General features: G+C 47.4%; 1 protein-coding gene and 1 non-coding gene across 4 annotated transcripts in view; both read left to right on the forward strand.

Moving 5' to 3' along the window:
* The window catches only part of alpha-Catr (alpha-catenin related), a 192,611-nt gene that overhangs the window by 89,637 nt on the left and 85,699 nt on the right, over positions 1 to 17,275 (forward strand). The gene's annotated exons all lie outside the window — the stretch shown is intronic.
* Positions 4,145 to 4,327, forward strand: LOC126542885 (U2 spliceosomal RNA). Its single transcript, XR_011892962.1, has one exon. It is a non-coding gene; the product is annotated as a U2 spliceosomal RNA (small nuclear RNA).

The raw sequence follows: 17,275 nt of genomic DNA on the forward strand, positions 1-17,275 counted from the left end.
TTGCAAGTCTGGAACTCATCAGCAAAAAACAATGTCACAATTCTGTAAACCGCGCCAATGAAAACATCTAAAGTGTACAAAGGTGATGTAGTGTACACCGCTCTGAACTATACCGCTACGTTGTGAGTAGGCATTGCAGAAACATAGTAAACACTAGCGATTCCACGCGAGCTGTAAACTCATTGCAAAATTTGTCCGCCTCAGATACTCTCACAGATTAACGGAGCGGCAATGTCTGTTTTGGGTGCCGAGTTATGGGTTAGTAAACTTTGTGTTTGTATTTTTCTTACGTTTTCAAGTTCCAGCAATTTTTATAATATATTCCATGTCTCAAATAAAAAATCTGCTTCCTAGAGATTTTAGATTTCCACTTTCTCTCTCAATTTCAACAAACTTGATTGAAATAAATGCAGCTGTTGTCCCATGAAAGCATTTGTGCGTTTTACATGTACGTTAATAGGGAAATCTGACTTTGTCCGTAGTTAAAGCTTCCTTAGCCACAATACTTAAGTACGAGGCGATTTCTGCACAAATATTCGTCAAGTTATATGACACGCAGTCGTACTAAAGACCTGAACAACACTATTTCTGAGTGGTTGTTGCGGAAAACAGAGACAGTTGTAGCAAGTTATCTTGTAGAAAGTGCGCACCTAACTCTTCCGTTTACGCATCATTATAGTGCCTGAATATAAGAACTATAACAGCTCAACAGACCAACAGAAGCTCGATGGAATGTTTCAGGCAGTATCCGTCTTATATGTGCAGTACATCAAGGTTCACACCAAATATCAAGGTCGCTGTTCCTCGCGTAAAATGCAGTGATCGGCCGTAGCCAAGTAATAACTGGTATCTTCACGCTTTGAGCGCAATATAGTACAAATGTTTATACGATAAGTTTGCGCGCATTCTTTTTTCACCTAACCGTAGCTAAGTGCTACAAAGGCAACCCATACGGGTTCCTCGAAAGGAAAGCTTCGCAGTCTTCAACTGTGAAGCTTTGCTTTCGAAGAACCCGTATGAGTTTCCTTTGTAGGAATTGCCACGATTGGGTGGATGTCTCATTTTCCCTTTATCAATTACTTCGCTCCACCTTGCGGGTTTCCGCTGAACTACTACGTCATACATAGCTTTCACTACCTAAGCCTCAATTTTTCACTACTGGCACGGTTTTGAGCAAAATCAAACTGCGCTTCAGGCTTGACAGCAGAAAGCAGCCGGAACAACCTTCAGGAAACAAAAGCTCGCGCTTGCCGAGTTCCTAACGTGCACGACGCGAGCGAGCGCGCCCGGCATGCCTAGCGAGCCGAAGCGCGAGAGGCATTTCGGCCGTGGCGCCCTCACGACCACGTGGGTATCCTGAGGTAGTGAGGGCTTTCCCTTATTGCGACGTTGTCAATAGCGTGGGCGTGAACTTGTGTCACTAATATATGTCGACAACACAACTTACAAATAATAATAATAATAATAATAATAATAATAATAATAATAATAATAATAATAATAATAATAATAATAATAATAATAATAATTTCCAGAAACCACCGTCGACAATTGTCAATGAAAGCGAATAGCCGAACTCTTCTATAAAGGAATAAACAAATTAAAGGAATGATGCGCTTGAGAGTTCATATCTGCTGCAATGATGACATTTAGGTAACGCTTGTTGTTTCATTGCGCAATTCCGCAAAGGACAGAGTCGATAACCAGCGCGTCTGTAGCGGTAGTACAGGTGAGTAACAGAGAAAAAGCCAATTCGTTATCTGTGTGGTGTCTCCAGCGGCGCGAGCGCCGGCGTATAGAACGCGATTGCCGTATTCCTCTCAACTTTCTGACGACCCAGAGCTTTGTATATCTGCAGCGAAAGCTCATCCACCGGCCACGAAAACGGGAGAAATGCGAAATAAAGCCATTAGATTTATAAAACACGTTAGTTCCCGCGCTTTTCAGTGAAGTTAACCGAGTGTGTTACCTTGCATTCAATGTATCTCGCTGGAATTTTTTTCTTTTCTGAAATATCAGCGCGCTTTCTCTCGGCATTCCCTTCGCGCTGACTCCCTCTTTAATAGGACCGCATACCTTCCTCGGAAGCGATGTTTACGAACCTGTGGTTGGCATATGATAAGAAAGTAAGGATGCTGTAGCGCAACTCCTAAACGCAATACGTAAACGTAAAAATCAACACACAGCGATTCCTTCGGCTTTCATCTCATTCACGGCGCAAAAGCAGCGGGCTCTTACATCGCGGAAAACACCATTTTATCAAATCATTCTTTCCTGTATACGTGTACCACGCCGCCTTCGTCCGCTGCTGTTCGCTGTGGCCTCCGATATACACGCTCTGCAGAGTGTGCGTGGCGTACAAAACCCCGCACAAATTGCAAAGCCCAAGCGTTGGCCGACAGCTCGGAGTCGTTTCGTAGACTTTCGGGATGCCGTGTTCTTCTGGGACATTCTTTAAGGAACGTTTAAGCAAGATTCAGACACCATACCACATGTACGATTACTTCTCTACATTGTAAATATTCCTGTGACTTACCATATACGACATATGTTTATGTTCTTTTCCTGCATAGCGGTGTAATGTGTGACATGCATGCTGAAACACCGCGGAGCGCTCGGTCCTTCTTCCGGAAATCGGCTGTTTATGTTCGAAGTGTATATCCAGCGCAAGAGCGACCGCCGGACTGGATACCTTTATTGAGCAATTACTTGCCCGACTTTTCAGTGAATGTGTTTAGTATTGTAGTGTTTTCTGCTTGCAGTATATCTTTTTCTAGATTATCTTTTACGCACATGTAATAAAGGGGGGAAAAGAGGGGGGGGGCAGGGTGATAGACGAACCAGGGGGGCGTTCAACTCCCAATGGCGCATTGTCGCGCGGGCATGTGTTAGGGCTCCCAGTTACCGTGGTAAGCACGGTTTTGTCTTTCTTCGCCATTTGGTGAGGTTGAAGCTGACGGTGAGGGGAGATGATCCGACGATGACGATGACGGCGTAACGCAGAGGGCGCATGTACGGATTTGCGAGCTCCGAACTGCTCCCGCATTGAAACAGTGGCGGCGCTAGTGGGCCCACACGAGCGCGCCGCCCTGCTACAGCCAGCTCAGCATGCGAGCCGCAAAGCACTCAATGCAAGTCCGCGACAGCATAGCATCGTTCTGCAGTGAGGGAGCGAGCCCGCGTGCGGCAGTGGAGTCAATTTACAGTTGCGCAGCTGAAACGCATAAACACGGCCTACTGTCGACGCTCGTTCGTTTAGAACGAGCAAAGTTACAAGCGTTTCTCATGACGAAATGTTCCGAAGTCCTTGACTGAGCTCTCTTGCGCAGTCCTTTTTTTTTTTTTGTTCTAAGAGACTCTAGCATGGAATCGAAGCGCGTTAAGCCGCAAGGCCGTGCTCGCAGTATTGAAATTATAGCTTTCGCTTTTTAAAAATATTTTAATTCCTCTCTTACTTTAACTATAACCGGCGACAACATTCTGTGGCAGTAAAGCCAACGATATGCGCACGCGCTCGCACCTTCGGAGCTTCTGCTCTTGTATTACTTATACTACGCCGAACAGTGCCGAAGATTTGCTGGCGGTTTATGGGACCAGGAAAACCAGACTTGGATGTCAGAAAGCTAGAAAACTAGGAACATCAAAAAACGGAAATCCTTTTCCTAAGAAATGATTTTATTTCTTGCGAAATACATCTTGAAAAAAAAAAGACATTCAGAGCCATTCCACTCTGTGAAGGTGGATGACCAGCGAAGCTGTTTAGCACACGACACAGAGGTGACATAGAATTTCGAACAAAGGTACCAACATATTTATTGTTCTGATCGGTGGTTACCCTGACGATAGGTATGCACACACATTCGCGTATCGCCTCTGTTATTGAATGCCTCGGTCACGTAAGACAATGAATGGCTCATACCCCCTTAAGTAATGGTTCATACGACCATAAATACAATTTTGAACATAGGTACGGATTCGTTTACCGTGACTTGTATATACATTCGCGTGGACGACGGGACCGTTGCCCCCAGGAGCCGGACGAAACTAGACACGCGGGGCGCTTCGACGGGACCGCCAACACGGGAGAGCGGAAGGAGATACGCAAGCGCTTGGAACGCCGACAAAGAGAGGGCGGTGCGAGCGTATACATGGCCGACGCGGGCCAAAGTGTAGTATCTCTTCTTATCGGCTTAATATCTAACACAACCCGTGTTGTACCCGACATATTAAATTTATTTTTGCAAGTTGGCGGGGTGCTTAAAGCCTGTTTCACCCCCGCCGCGGGTCGGCCCGGTATTGCACTATCTTCGGGATCGGCACGCGGTTTTTGGCCCAAGGCATCAATCCGCTAGAAACTAGTCATATACAGCTTCACTGTAAAAAAATAAACATAATAAGTGGTATGGTTTGTTTTACGGTACGTAGCTTACAGTTGCTTACATTCGCTGATTACGTGCAGATGAGCAGTAAAAAAAAAAAAAAAAATGTGTGCTTCGGCTCCGTATCTTTTTCGGCGCTGCCGCAGAGAGTTGTCGCCGGGTTTGAGGAATGCAGTGCGGGCAACCTTTAAGTGCCAGCGCGTGGCTCTTGTAGCATCTCTAGCAGTGCCGTGGCATGCATGCTCCCCTCGTATATCATGCAGGTATTCCAGCTTGCATGAAATCACGCCGTTCGTGATTTTGACGTGCCTTTTCGAAACTTTAAAAACTCGCTTAGCGTATGTGCGTGGCTTGACTTGTGAAGAGGCGCGAGGTTGTTGTTCAAGCTACTGCAGAAAGCTCTTGGCGAAGGGCGCTATCTTGAGTTAGCGGGATTCTTACATAATCCCGCTTGTGAAAAGGCACACTTACCGCCTTGTGCGGACTTTCCGGACGCTATTGCCAAGAACCGCCCGAAAAACTTGAAAAAGTCGGAAGTGTTCGATGGTGTTTCATCCGAGTCTGCTGTAATAGTATTTGACATTGCTTGTGCACGTAATGCATAAGAATGATAAAGCGCCGTGCGTCGAGTTTTCGCTGCGTCTCAAAGAACCGTTTGTCACAATTATGGCCGTAATACACCGCAATGACTCAGCTTTGGGGCGTCAAAATCGTCCAATCGGTCGAATGGCAAAGTCCCCTCGTTCCGTTTTCACTTCTTAATAATATCATCTGCTGGCTTTGAAGTGCTTTTGACCACAAAGGAAGGACAACACGCGGGAGCAGACTAAATAAAGGGAATTAATTAACCTCATTCTCAAGAATGCCAGCTAGCTGAACTGCACGCAAGAAATGAAACACGCTGAGGAATCCAGGGTGTTTGGTTCACGACGCGAGGATACCGAGCGAATATGTTCACCTCGAGCTGGACACCAACCGCGAACGCAGGCGCATTCCGAGTGGTAGGGAAGGCCGCCGCGGTCCCGCGGAGCGCACTGACAAGATGCAAGAACGCGCGTGTACTTAGATTTAAGTGCGCTATAAACCCCAGATGGTAAGAATTAGTCGGAAGCCCTCCACTACGCCGTGCCTCACGATCAGGTTCTTGTTTTGGCACATAAAACCTCAGATTTTTTTTTTAATTTTAGGTCACACGCATAACTTCTCTCGTGCCAACGCGATCTATATAACGACTCGTTCACATGTCTGGCGGGCGCGGCACGTCGCATAGCACGAGCGAGGGCACGCGGCAGTTTCCATTCGGGCACAGACACGGGAATCAAACGCGCGTGCCAACCTTCGCACTGTCCTTCGCGTGCGTCGCGTGGCATATCAGCGGTTTGCTTGCTTACGTGCAGAAGCGAGAGCGTGCAAGTTTCTCCCATCCTTCCCTCGTGGCTGCTAGCGCTTTGAGAAGCTGTGTTCTACGCTGCGCCGGCTGCGAGGTCCACCCGAGTCGTAACGAGGCAGGTTGTCCCACGTTTCTTCGCTGGAGTGACGAAAAAGAGAGAGAGAGAGAGAAATAAGCAGTCATACTATCGCCGTCATACTAACGCCGTGCCCTTCATATTCAAAGGAAGCACTCAATCAATGCCGCCGCCATCGTCGTCTTGCTGCTTTTGACGCACATGCCCGCGTTACACGCACACTGATGCTTGACGTTACATAAAATACGTTGGTCCGTCTGGTGCAGTACCCCAAACGGAGCCAAATACCTAGTTGCCTGCAAAACGCTTCGCATAGCATTGATTACATTTTCTTCATCGAAGTTTCCAGATACGCACGGCATAGCAACCAAAATGTCCGGCAGCATTCCGAACCGCCGGGCCAGTGTTTCCACAGCTGCTGATTTATAAGTAGGTCTACTGATTTGTGTTTCTTCAGATATTTAGTGATTCAGTGATAAGGATATGGAATTTACTGATTCCTGGCGTGTTTCCGAAAAGTGATAGCGAAATCTAGTTCTTTCTTAAGATAATTATACTTTTTCTAATCTCCACAAAATTTACTATATACTTTTCAATAGATAACTGGTAAAGTGCGATCAACTTTTACTTCGCACGAGCAACAAGCTCTAGCTATGCGTCGTTATTTTTGTTTTTTCGGCCTAAGGCTTTAGGTTTTTTAGGCAAAACACAGTGAACACTTCAGACTTCAGGTACATACCAGACGTAATCTGTGGCATTTCCAAGACTGGTGTGAAGCTTGAAGCAAGGCATTTTTTTAGTGGTTGGCTGTTCGGGATTCCCTGTGTGCCGCGTGGTTTTTCTAATCACGCACAGCGCCGCGAATTTCGGAGGTCATTGCAGATGATACATTATATAACCATAAGCACCGGATTTGCGCCTTTGAAAGCTCTGTTTACCATGCCTTTCTTGCCACAATAAATAAATATACTGATTTCTACTAACCTTCATGCAAATTTCTACTACTGTGTTTTATGACCTGTGGCAACATTGCGCCAGGGTCGTTTTCTTCGAAGGGTCGCCTTGGCAAGGGGATTACGGTAGAAAGATCAAGGGGAGGGGAGGGAGGCATCGAAACACCGTTGCTAGCTAAAGTAGCAGTCTTTATTTTTATTAATAAAGCCTAAGAGCACCGAGGCAAACATCTCCGACGAACAACAGATGCAACCTCAATGATGGGATACGAAATCTCACAGACGTCTGCGAACTTTCTGCGAACTGGTGCTAAGATGTTGCTAAATCAGCCCCATCCTCTAGGCAAAGCTGAAAGGCATTGAGAGTAAACCAACGAAATGAATGCACTTAAATGAGTACCACTTTTGCCACTACGAGATGGCGCTGCGATAAATTAATAGTTGAACTGAAAACGCCATGCACGTCACTATTAGCGTTCGCGAACATGTTTTATTGTATTGATTTAGCTGAAGCTGAAGCTGAAGGATGGCGTGACACCGCTCTCCGGAGCCTTGTTAGAATATATAATTTTTGGATTCATTCTTTTGAGACCGAACCGCACGTTAGAGGTATGCCGCCAGGCGACCGGTGCTGCGTAATTCATGACTCGTCACCCTTCCGATGCAGGCGACGGTAATATGGTACTCTGCCGTTCCCTGTTGCTATGTCGTGCGCCGCAGTCTCCGCGCATGTTACTGTCAACGCAGTCTCGGTTACGGCGACGGGGTCGCGCAAACCAGTGTAGCAGTAATCGGGCCCGGCGGCGCGCTCCCGTGGTCGCCTCGTGAAAGATTCATGGCGTACAACGTGCGCAACACGTAGCGCGGAAGCACGACACCCGGATCGGCTGCTGAACTCGGCGGCGGCGGCAGCCGTGGGTTTGGTCGGCCGAGGGAGACAGAAAGTGCAGTTGGCCATTAAACTTTCAAGAGCCGCAGAAACAGGAGTGGTGTAGAACAGTAGCAAAGGTGTATGGAGGGAACAAGGGAACCAGTTACGCGAAGGGGGGAGGGGGAGGCAGACCGCAGCACCATGCGCTTCTGTGGCTTTTGATCGGCGAGCGGCCACCGGACAGAAGAGAGATAAAAAAAAGAAAAAGGACGTCATGGGACGCCAATGCTCCTGGTGATTGCGACTTCGGTGATCGCAGAAACAAGAAATACGAACAGACGGGAGAGGCGAGGCGATGGTGTATACAGGAAAGTCGAGCGAGTGGTGGTGGCGTGGGGCAATAAAGCGTCAAGCCTGAAGAGCTTAGGGAAGGACGGGAGCGACCAGTCGTGTAGCAGCGCGGACCGAGAGAAACGAGGGAGCGAAAAAGAAGAAGAAAAAAAAGCGATGTCTCCCACGAAAACGCGCCCCCCGCTGCTGACGCCGGCGCGCGAACGACGTCCGCGTGTCCGACACTTCGCGCGTCCTGCGCCGAAACAATGGAAACTTGACGAGTCCCTCCTCCCCCCTTCCCGGTAGCCCTCATCGGCCCGGAACAATGAATCGATCGCAGCAGCGGCGGCATCGATTCCCCGAGGAGGATGACGAGGAGGAGGGCGCCGGAGGACAAGGCCGAAGGGGGCTGACGCACATCGCGCGAAATGTCCCCGTGTCCTCGCTTACCTTCGCACACGCTCTTCCTGTGCTGCTGGACACGATAACGAAGACGATCGGCTACCTACCGTCTTTTTCTCCAGCTCTGTTATCTCGAGCGAATATTTTTCTGACCGCGGCCGGCGCCCCTTGCTTTGTGCGACCCGCCTAAAATGTTCCTTTCTACTTGCTACATTGGTTTACGTCACGTGGGCCACTCTGTGCGCTACGCTTAGCAAGGCTTCCTTTTTTTTTTCTCCCGACTCGGGAGTGGCCTCAATCTGTCGATCGTGTGCTCTCCAGTTCCTGCGACAAACTTGTCGGTATGTCCCGTTTTCTGCTGGATTTTCTTTTCTTGTTTTACTTTTCCTGATTCTTCTTTTATGGTTGTTTGCACGTTTCTCTAATGCAAAACGTACGTATTGTCTTGTTCTCCTCCCCGACAGGAAAAGGTTTGCGCTCCCTATTATTGCCGAGCGAGCTCCTTTCCGCCAACTTGCTTGTGATAAGGGCGAGTGCCCCCGTTTCCAGCAGACGGCGCACACAGGTCGCGAAGCTGAGGGAGGCGGGACTACCGAGAACGTCACCTCGCACGCACTGCATCCACGCACGCTACATTATTACGGCGCTCTCCTCCCAGCGGTTCTTGCCGTCAGTACTTCACTCGCCCCGAGAGGTGCTGTCCGACGGCGGCGTTGGCGCTGTTATACCGCGTTCCCGTAGCGTTACGACCAACTCGACGTTATTGAGTAGATATTTTCGTTTTATTCATGGGATGATGAGGTAAAAAAAAAAGGCTTATCTATTCAAAATTTAAACTGCTATGAAAACGATGCTCTAATGCGCGCTGTCTTTAATTCGTTGTAATCTGCAGTGTATGCGCCGGCCGTGATGCTGACGTATATAGGGCGCTGCAGGAATTATTGCGAGCACAGAAGAGCAGCGGAGTCTGAGGATAGTGCAGACTCGCTGCTCTCGCTTTTGTCACTGCACAACCCCCTAAAATGTGGCCGCCCAAGAAGAAACAACACTTCTTTTCAATAATTATGACGTACCTTTGCCATTTCCTTTCACATAAAGAGAAAGTCAATCGCGCATCCATAGCGCACAGCGTCGAATACTTTCCAACACATGTGGCAATACAGATTGTAAACAGCGCTTTCTTGGAGGGACTTGTGACTGTATCTAGACGGAATTACTGAGACTGTGCTGATCAATCGAGACTATGAGAGCCCTGAAAGTTTGATCTTTATGTGCACTTTCGCAATGTGACATTATATGACTGCTGAACAGAAACGTTCGTCTGACTGGGCTGACCTGCGCAAATGCCTAAAGAGCTACCTTGTGTCCGCAGGAAAAAAAAAGAAAGTTGTGGAGGCGTGAAAGAACGGGGCACACCCCTACAATCACCGGTGTTTCTCAGCGCAAACAATCGAAATTCTTTTATTGTGCGTGTTGAGATGCGACGTCGCCTTGTTGCAGCCAACATGGCGACGACGTCTGCAGCAAAAATAGAAGCACGTGCTATCAAAGCGCTTCACCGGAGCAATCCCTCCGCACAATAGCGGCCACAGTGAAAAAGGAAAAGTGTAATCCGAGCTAAACGGAGACTTGTGCCTAGCGGCCGTGCACATCGTCAACAACGCGGGCGTGCTGCTTTCGCGTATGTAACGACGCCGGTGGTTTTCTAGCCGATAGCGTGTTTACAGCCGCCGCCTTATCTCCTCTGGAATCCGCGCGCACGCCGCCGCGACCGCCGCCGCTAAGGAAGGGAGCGCGCGAAAAAAATCGGGAGCGGGGCGAGGGAACCTGCTCCCCGAGAAAGGTCACACGGTCATGACCTCGTTCAGGGAAACTCGGCCACCACGCGGTTTGCGGTGCTCGGATCCGTCCCGCCCACCCTATATGTTTTCTTGTTCACCTGCGTTGGCTTGCGTTCTCCTTTTATTACTATTATTTTCGCGCGTCTCCCTTCTGAAGAAATTGTGAGTTGCCTATTCCTGGCCTTGTATAGTGCAGCACACGACCGTGTCAGCATCCGACGAAACTTGCTCTCTCGGACCGCACCATCGCCAATATTTCGTGCCCAGAGGATCGACCGCTTCCGTCTGCCATCCTGCAACGCAAGCACATGTGTATTTGTATGCGCGTCCTCGTTCGCTTCGCGCAGTTCGCTTCTTTTTCGTAATCAACAAACTAAACCAGCCCGGATCAGCATTACTGCATGCACGCTGATTGTTGCGACACATAGTGTGAATGCGGACGCCATTTGGGTTCACGTTGTAGCCCCTCCCTGACAGCTCTTTACGACACCATACTGCCAACTTTGGAGGGACCGACCACGGTTTTGGCTCGACTCCAGAAACACGGGAGGGTACTTTTCTCGTCACATTGTCGGCAACCATAAGAGGGCGCTGAACGCCTCCCCGAGTGTCCGTTGTCGGTTACTTCGACGCAACAATCGTCAGACTGCTCCTCTGGCGAGGTGCCTTTTACGTCGTCATCAACAGGGAGATCGCATTCAGCTTCCACATTGCTATGTAGGGCCTCATCACTGACCGGAAGAGGTACTGAGTGGTGCTGCTGACCGCCTTCAGTGTGACAAGAGGCTTCCTCTGGAAGCATCAACTATACTTCCGTGACGTCCTTGAGGTGTTCAAGCGATGCTTCGTCGTCGCTCTTGCGGCCGGTGTGAAACTTATCCGTGTAGGACACGACACACGGATAACATACGAGTGCTGCCGAAACTGGCGGCACTGTTGACGAAATGCGAGCATTAAAACCAGCAGTGGCCTACGGGTCACCCGTTCACACCGCAGTCCACGAGACAGTGTTGAACTAGCTACGACATGAAGAAGTTTAACTTATTTACCTCATAGCTGGTTCAACACTGTATACACTTCAGTTATTCATGCGTCTGCACTGAATTTTTTCAACTTTTGTTTTAAAGCGTTTTAACGTATGAACGTTTTAATTTCGATGTAAACGCCAACGTGTCATCGCTGTAGCCTGCGACACAACAGTTTTTCACCGTCTGTGGTGTGTAGCTGCTGAAAGTTGCGCAGATCTTCCTGAACCTTCGTTTGTTGCCCACGAGTGCCGTCCAATATAAGGGAAAATTTCAACTGCTTCACGTGTATTTTTGTGTTGACTGCGCTTGATACACCATTTCGCCTGCTGATGCCGGCACTCGAGTGTCTGCAGCTGTTGTCGCTTGCTGTCTCGGGTACATGCCAACATTCAAAGTTTTAAACTCTCTGTGTTTTGTGATGTTCTTATCTCTTACCAAAACTGCGATTTAGCTGCAATTTAACGTTTTTGTGTGCTTCTTTCCTCCTCTTCTCGTGTTTTATCGCGGGGCGTTATGAGTAGGTATTTATAAGCACCTCATTATTACAGCGTACAAGTCTTTCTGTCCTCGATGTCATTTTTATTCATGAAATGCTGCCAGGTGATTTTAGTAGCTCTAGCGATGACAGCGACTTCAATTTACATGTAAATTAGCGTATCTTTGGAGGAGCCTGTCAACACTATGTTTTTCACGCTTCTTAAAGAGAAGCCGAGAAATGTGCATCTACGTTGTCACTGTCAAGGTCCCAGATTCCGATTACTCTGCGGCTGCCTTGTTGTCTTTTTTTTTTTATTTCATAGCGAAGCGCATGCGTGGAAAAAAAAAATTGAAAAAAAAAATTGACTCTTACGAGTCTCCTCCGTCGTGTGCCTCATTTGCTCCGACGCCAAATAGCAATTAAATTCCCTGAAGACTATGCAATGTTGTGCGAATCTTGTTTAATGTACCTTGTATTCTGGTATTTCTTCCAATATTGGAGAACACCTTTTCAAGCTATCACAAGCTTTTGATTTTCATGAATAAGTTTAAACAGATTGTTGAATGTGTCCCGTCTCTCCATTGCGTATTTACTGCGTCGTATACTGATGTTCCCCGCGCCATCAGGACATCTGTCTGCCTTTTGTCTGTCTGTCCTTGCGACATCCATGATTGCAACATTTAACATTTACGACAAGTAAAACGATGCGCAATCCGCTTCCCACTGTTGTTGTTGCTGTTCTTTATTTGCTTGCTTGCTTGCTTGCTTGCTTGCTTGCTTGCTTGCTTGCTTGCTTGCTTAGCCAAGGCACGAATGTTACCACCCGTGTCTCGCGTCCAAGGGAGTTAGCTGAGCGTGCTCTCGAGTCGCTGCACACGGCGCCGCACATGCCCCACGTTCACCCGCCCTAGCCAGAACACTGCTGCAAGATCGCGCGACGACGAATCGGCAGCGTGCAAGTGGGACATTTCGCGCCGTTTTCCGGGCTAGCTGAGGGGAACCCGTGGCGTCCCGGGTGCCTGCCGTAGGCAAACCGCGCTCCGATAACTCCTCCTAAATGGCTGCTTATACAGAGAAGACGAAACGTACGAAGCAATTAATTGGGGCTATACGCAGTCAACCTATGCAGAACATGGCCCCGAAGCGCCGAGCTAGGACACTGTATTCCGAACTGGTCGGCCGTCCGGCGCATTAACGCCAATTCCCGAAGAACCAGCCGTAGCGGCGGCCAGAAGGCGGCGGGTACGAACACGGTGCGCCGCGTGACCTGCCGCAAAAGTGTGCGGGCCGCGATTGGCATTCCCGGCGCCGCCGCACTGCCAATGACGAAGTGCGCGTTGGTCATCGCGGCGGCGGCAGCGGCAGTACAGGAGGAGGGCTCCCGTGCTGGGAACCGTAATCACCTGAAATCGGGCAAGGCCGTCCCGTGCGGCTCCGGGGCGCGCCTATTTGGTTTCCGCCACTGCTGCGGCTGGTGTTATTGAGTTTCTCGCGTACGACCGTGTTCGGTATTGATCCCCCTTCTTTTTTTTCTTCTCTTTTTTCCGCGTAGGCAAGACCTCGCAACACGGGGCGCCTCGCGGTGTGTGGGTTCTTGGGCGGTGACGGTCATCACTCAATACGCTGCTCTTTGCCGAGTGAACTTACGTTTCCACAGAGGCCGTCCGTATGCTATCCGTCAGCGTTTCGTTTCGTTTCTTTTTTTTTTTTCTGAACTAGATCTCGCAGAACGAGCGTTGTGCGAGACGTTTGCTTTGCATATTCGCAAGCGCCGCCCCTGGTACAACTTCATATTGCCACGTGCAGCTGACTGACTGCGGGTGAGAAACCTCGAGCAGAGTTTTCGCTGCCCCAAGAAAGTTACAGCGTGCGTGCGGACAGATCCAGTTATAACGGACGGCGTCGGACTGTTGGTTCAGTCGCCACCTGTGACCTGTTGCCTTTTCTTTTACTTTCCGTTTGTCTGTACTCTTAGGCAGCAGTGTGAAAATACTGGTTTCTGAAACTGAATTAAATACGACTGAAATACGAACACGATTACAATATATCCATATAATATATTAATACTTATTCTCTACCCTATTCTTTCCTGCAGCAGCGTATACGTTTCATAGTCATTTTTTTTTTTAATGAAACACTACAGCAAGGTTCTGATTGGCGATGTTATGATCGACCTGTCAAGTGTGAGAGACATTCAGGCGTACGTTCCCATGACAAGTTGATTTCCTCGTCCCAGAGAAGGCTGTTACGATAAGCCTGGGCATCGACCTGTCGAGTGTGAGAAGCGTTCAAGCGGGCGTCCCCATGTCGACATAATTGCCCTCTTCTCCGAAACAGCGTCATCCCTTTTATTTCCCAAGCTGACACAAAGGGAAGGACGAAGGAAAGAAAACGCGAAGCGCAGGAGGTCGCCGACGGCAGAACCTGACGAAAGCACTAATACTTCTGCAGGCTCCCCAAGAAGACAGCGACGACCACCAGACCTCAAGGGGTTATTTAAGGCCGTCCTGGCCCCCGTGTTAAGCAGAACTGCTCGAGACTCGGAGGACAGTCACAACCATGCGCCAATGAAGTGAATACAATCTTTCCTACTTTTTTTTTTCACCATCACGATGCCCGGCTTCGTCGTCGTTTTTTTATTCTTGCGGTGAAGGCCCACTTCACCCGGTCGAGATCGTATGAGCCACTGTAAAATTATAAATAAATAAATAAATAAATAAATAAATAAATAAATAAATAAATAAATAAATAAATAAGCTAGATTGCATTCGAACTGAAAATTTGGGCCTATGAAAATCACGAGCCATTCCACTCTGCAAAGGTGGTTGACCAGCGAAGCTGTTTAGCACATGACACGGAAGTGACACATTATGTTAAACAAAGGTACGAACTCATTTATTGCCTTGATGGGTGGTCATAGTGACAGAAAATACGTAGACTCCTTTATTGTCTTGATCGGTGGTCATTACTTCACTCGCAACTGCAATCACATTCTTTGATAATGTGAAATCGATGCACGTACGCCGCTAAGTGGTCAGTTGTGCCGGACCTGTGTGGCACCGCAAGGGGTATGTCTGCAACACGGAATGCGTAAACCGCTTCCTTTCCGGTACCGGCACATTCACATTGAAATCACCGACAACGACAACAGGAGTAGTGTCACTGCAGCTAATTCACGCGGAGTAGCCACGAACCTTACGTCACTGCATTTTTTGCTTGCTTACAGGGGTATGAGCCATTGCTCACGGGGGTAAGAGCCATCGATGATGACATTTTTTGACATGCTGTTCTGTATGTTGTATGCATGATTAGAAAGCATTTAAGTACTGTTCGCTTCACTTTGCTGAGTGCTTGTAGCCTCTGCCTTACGGGGCTATGAGCCATTGCATTTTTTGCTTGCTTACGGGAGCATAAATGCTTACGGGGGTATGAGCCATTGATGATGATAGTTTTTGTTCACGGAGAACAAAAATGCATGGAACCCTAGCCATATACAGCTTCGCTGTAATACGATCCATTTTCTTTGCGAATACGCATGATAGGTAATGTGCATATTGGGTTTCGGACGTGGTTACTTTCTAGGCTTTCGTATAAACCCACGAGTGGTTACTATTCTCGTATGCAAAGATTAAGTTTCAGGGGTCGAAGTCACAAAGCATTTTGTTCGCGAGAACTTTTTCTGATTGGTCGGATGCCTTCATTGATACGTTCGCTGTCACTATTGGACGGATTTTGCCTTGACGAACTTTTTTAGCGAAGGAAATTTTCGTTATACGGACCATATTTTTCAGTGAAATGGTTGAGGGCGTTGCAATCACAGCGTGAACAATAAATGGCAGGAAAGTTGCAAGGAATGTTCCTTTGTTCTTTTTTTTTAATTGCGGTATTATTATTAAAATGGGTTAACGTCGTAAAATTTTAGGAAAAGGTGAACGTTTTACAAGGTACGACTAGCACCAATTTATGTTCTTCCTTCTACTTTCTCATGAAGCATCGAAACGCATCAGTTATTGCAGAGGTCTTTCCAATCCTAATGACGCGGAACAAATATCTGGGGTCGTATGTGGTCGTATACGGGGTCGTACATACGGATTATTTCCCTTCGATTCTGTTCATTCCTTATCACTCGTCGCAGCGAATAGCCGATACCGGCGATGACGAAGGCGTGCGCTTCCGGTAGCCAATCGAGAAGGACTGAAATAATGCAAAATGATAAGTATAATCTTTACATAATACGGCCGGTGGTCACAGTATTCAGACTAGGTCAATTTGCTGATTTACATTTTTTATCGCATTACAAAGAAACTTCCGAATTCGAAAATAATTTTGGAAGTTATGTAAAAGCTTAAAATTCTTCCAAGTTCGTGCGTATAAGAGAACAAAAGGCTCAACGTTCTCTGGGCAAACTGATTCTGTGTTGTTTGTCGCTGCGTTTGAGCAAGTAAACATTAAACAGTCTTGATTTCGCTATCAACAGGCATTCATTCATTCATTCATTCATTCATTCATTCATTCATTCATTTTTTATGGATAAATCGCAAGAGATGCTCGCAAGCTATCTGGACCGATAACCTAGATTGGCTAGTGTTCGGTCCGATGAAGAATACGGCGAACAAGTCAACAGTGCAAATATATATGTATACAAATAGTAAAATCTGATAAAAAATATAACAAGGTATGTCCATAATCACATCAGTACAAAATATAACAGGTAAAATAAGTAGAATACACTGACGTTACACTGAAGCATGTTCCAGGTATTGCAAAGTATTGTTACGCTGCAAGGCAAGGATATCGTACTTTATTTTTTTCATCCGGCGGGGTATTCTCCTTATCCTCTTCCGTTTCTGTCACTTGCAACACCAGAAAGTGTGGCGTGTTTTTTCTTCACTAAGTTATCACTAAGGTATCTATTTGGGCCTGTTGGTATGCCGTGAGCATGTACAAAGTAGCGCATAAAGGACACGGACAGAAAAGAAGAACGCTGGGACACACAAGGCGCAAACTTACAACAATTTTATTTCTGAAAGAACGTGACACTTTCATAGACTTGCTACAACACAGCGCATTTCCCGGAAAATATCTTTACACACCTGTCCATTCACTCAAATATAAATCTATCTCTTTTGCTGACAGTCCAATTGACGCCTCACTGATGCACCTATATCCTAATTGATAAATATTATGTGCTTCTATTATCAAGCGAGTCATTTGACTTTTGCTTCAGGTTTGCTTATTGATATTATTGTGCACTTGTCGAACTTAGGTTTGCATTTGCAATCTCTGCAGTGAATGGATAACCAGCCAGCTGTCTTATTTTTAGCATTATTCGCATGCTCACGCAGCCTCTCATTAATATACCGACATGACTGTCCTACGTGAAAGCGTTTATATGTGACAGTGGTATGCTGTAGACTATATGCCTTCATTGAACACTGCATAATTGGTGCGATGTTGCGTGTTGCACAATTTCTTGTCCCTGTTTTTGTGTCCGTCATTTTGCATAACTTTGCCAGTTCATCGG

The sequence above is a fragment of the Dermacentor andersoni genome, chromosome 2 (genome assembly GCF_023375885.2).
Source record: "Dermacentor andersoni chromosome 2, qqDerAnde1_hic_scaffold, whole genome shotgun sequence".
Taxonomy (NCBI): Eukaryota; Metazoa; Arthropoda; class Arachnida; order Ixodida; family Ixodidae; genus Dermacentor; species Dermacentor andersoni.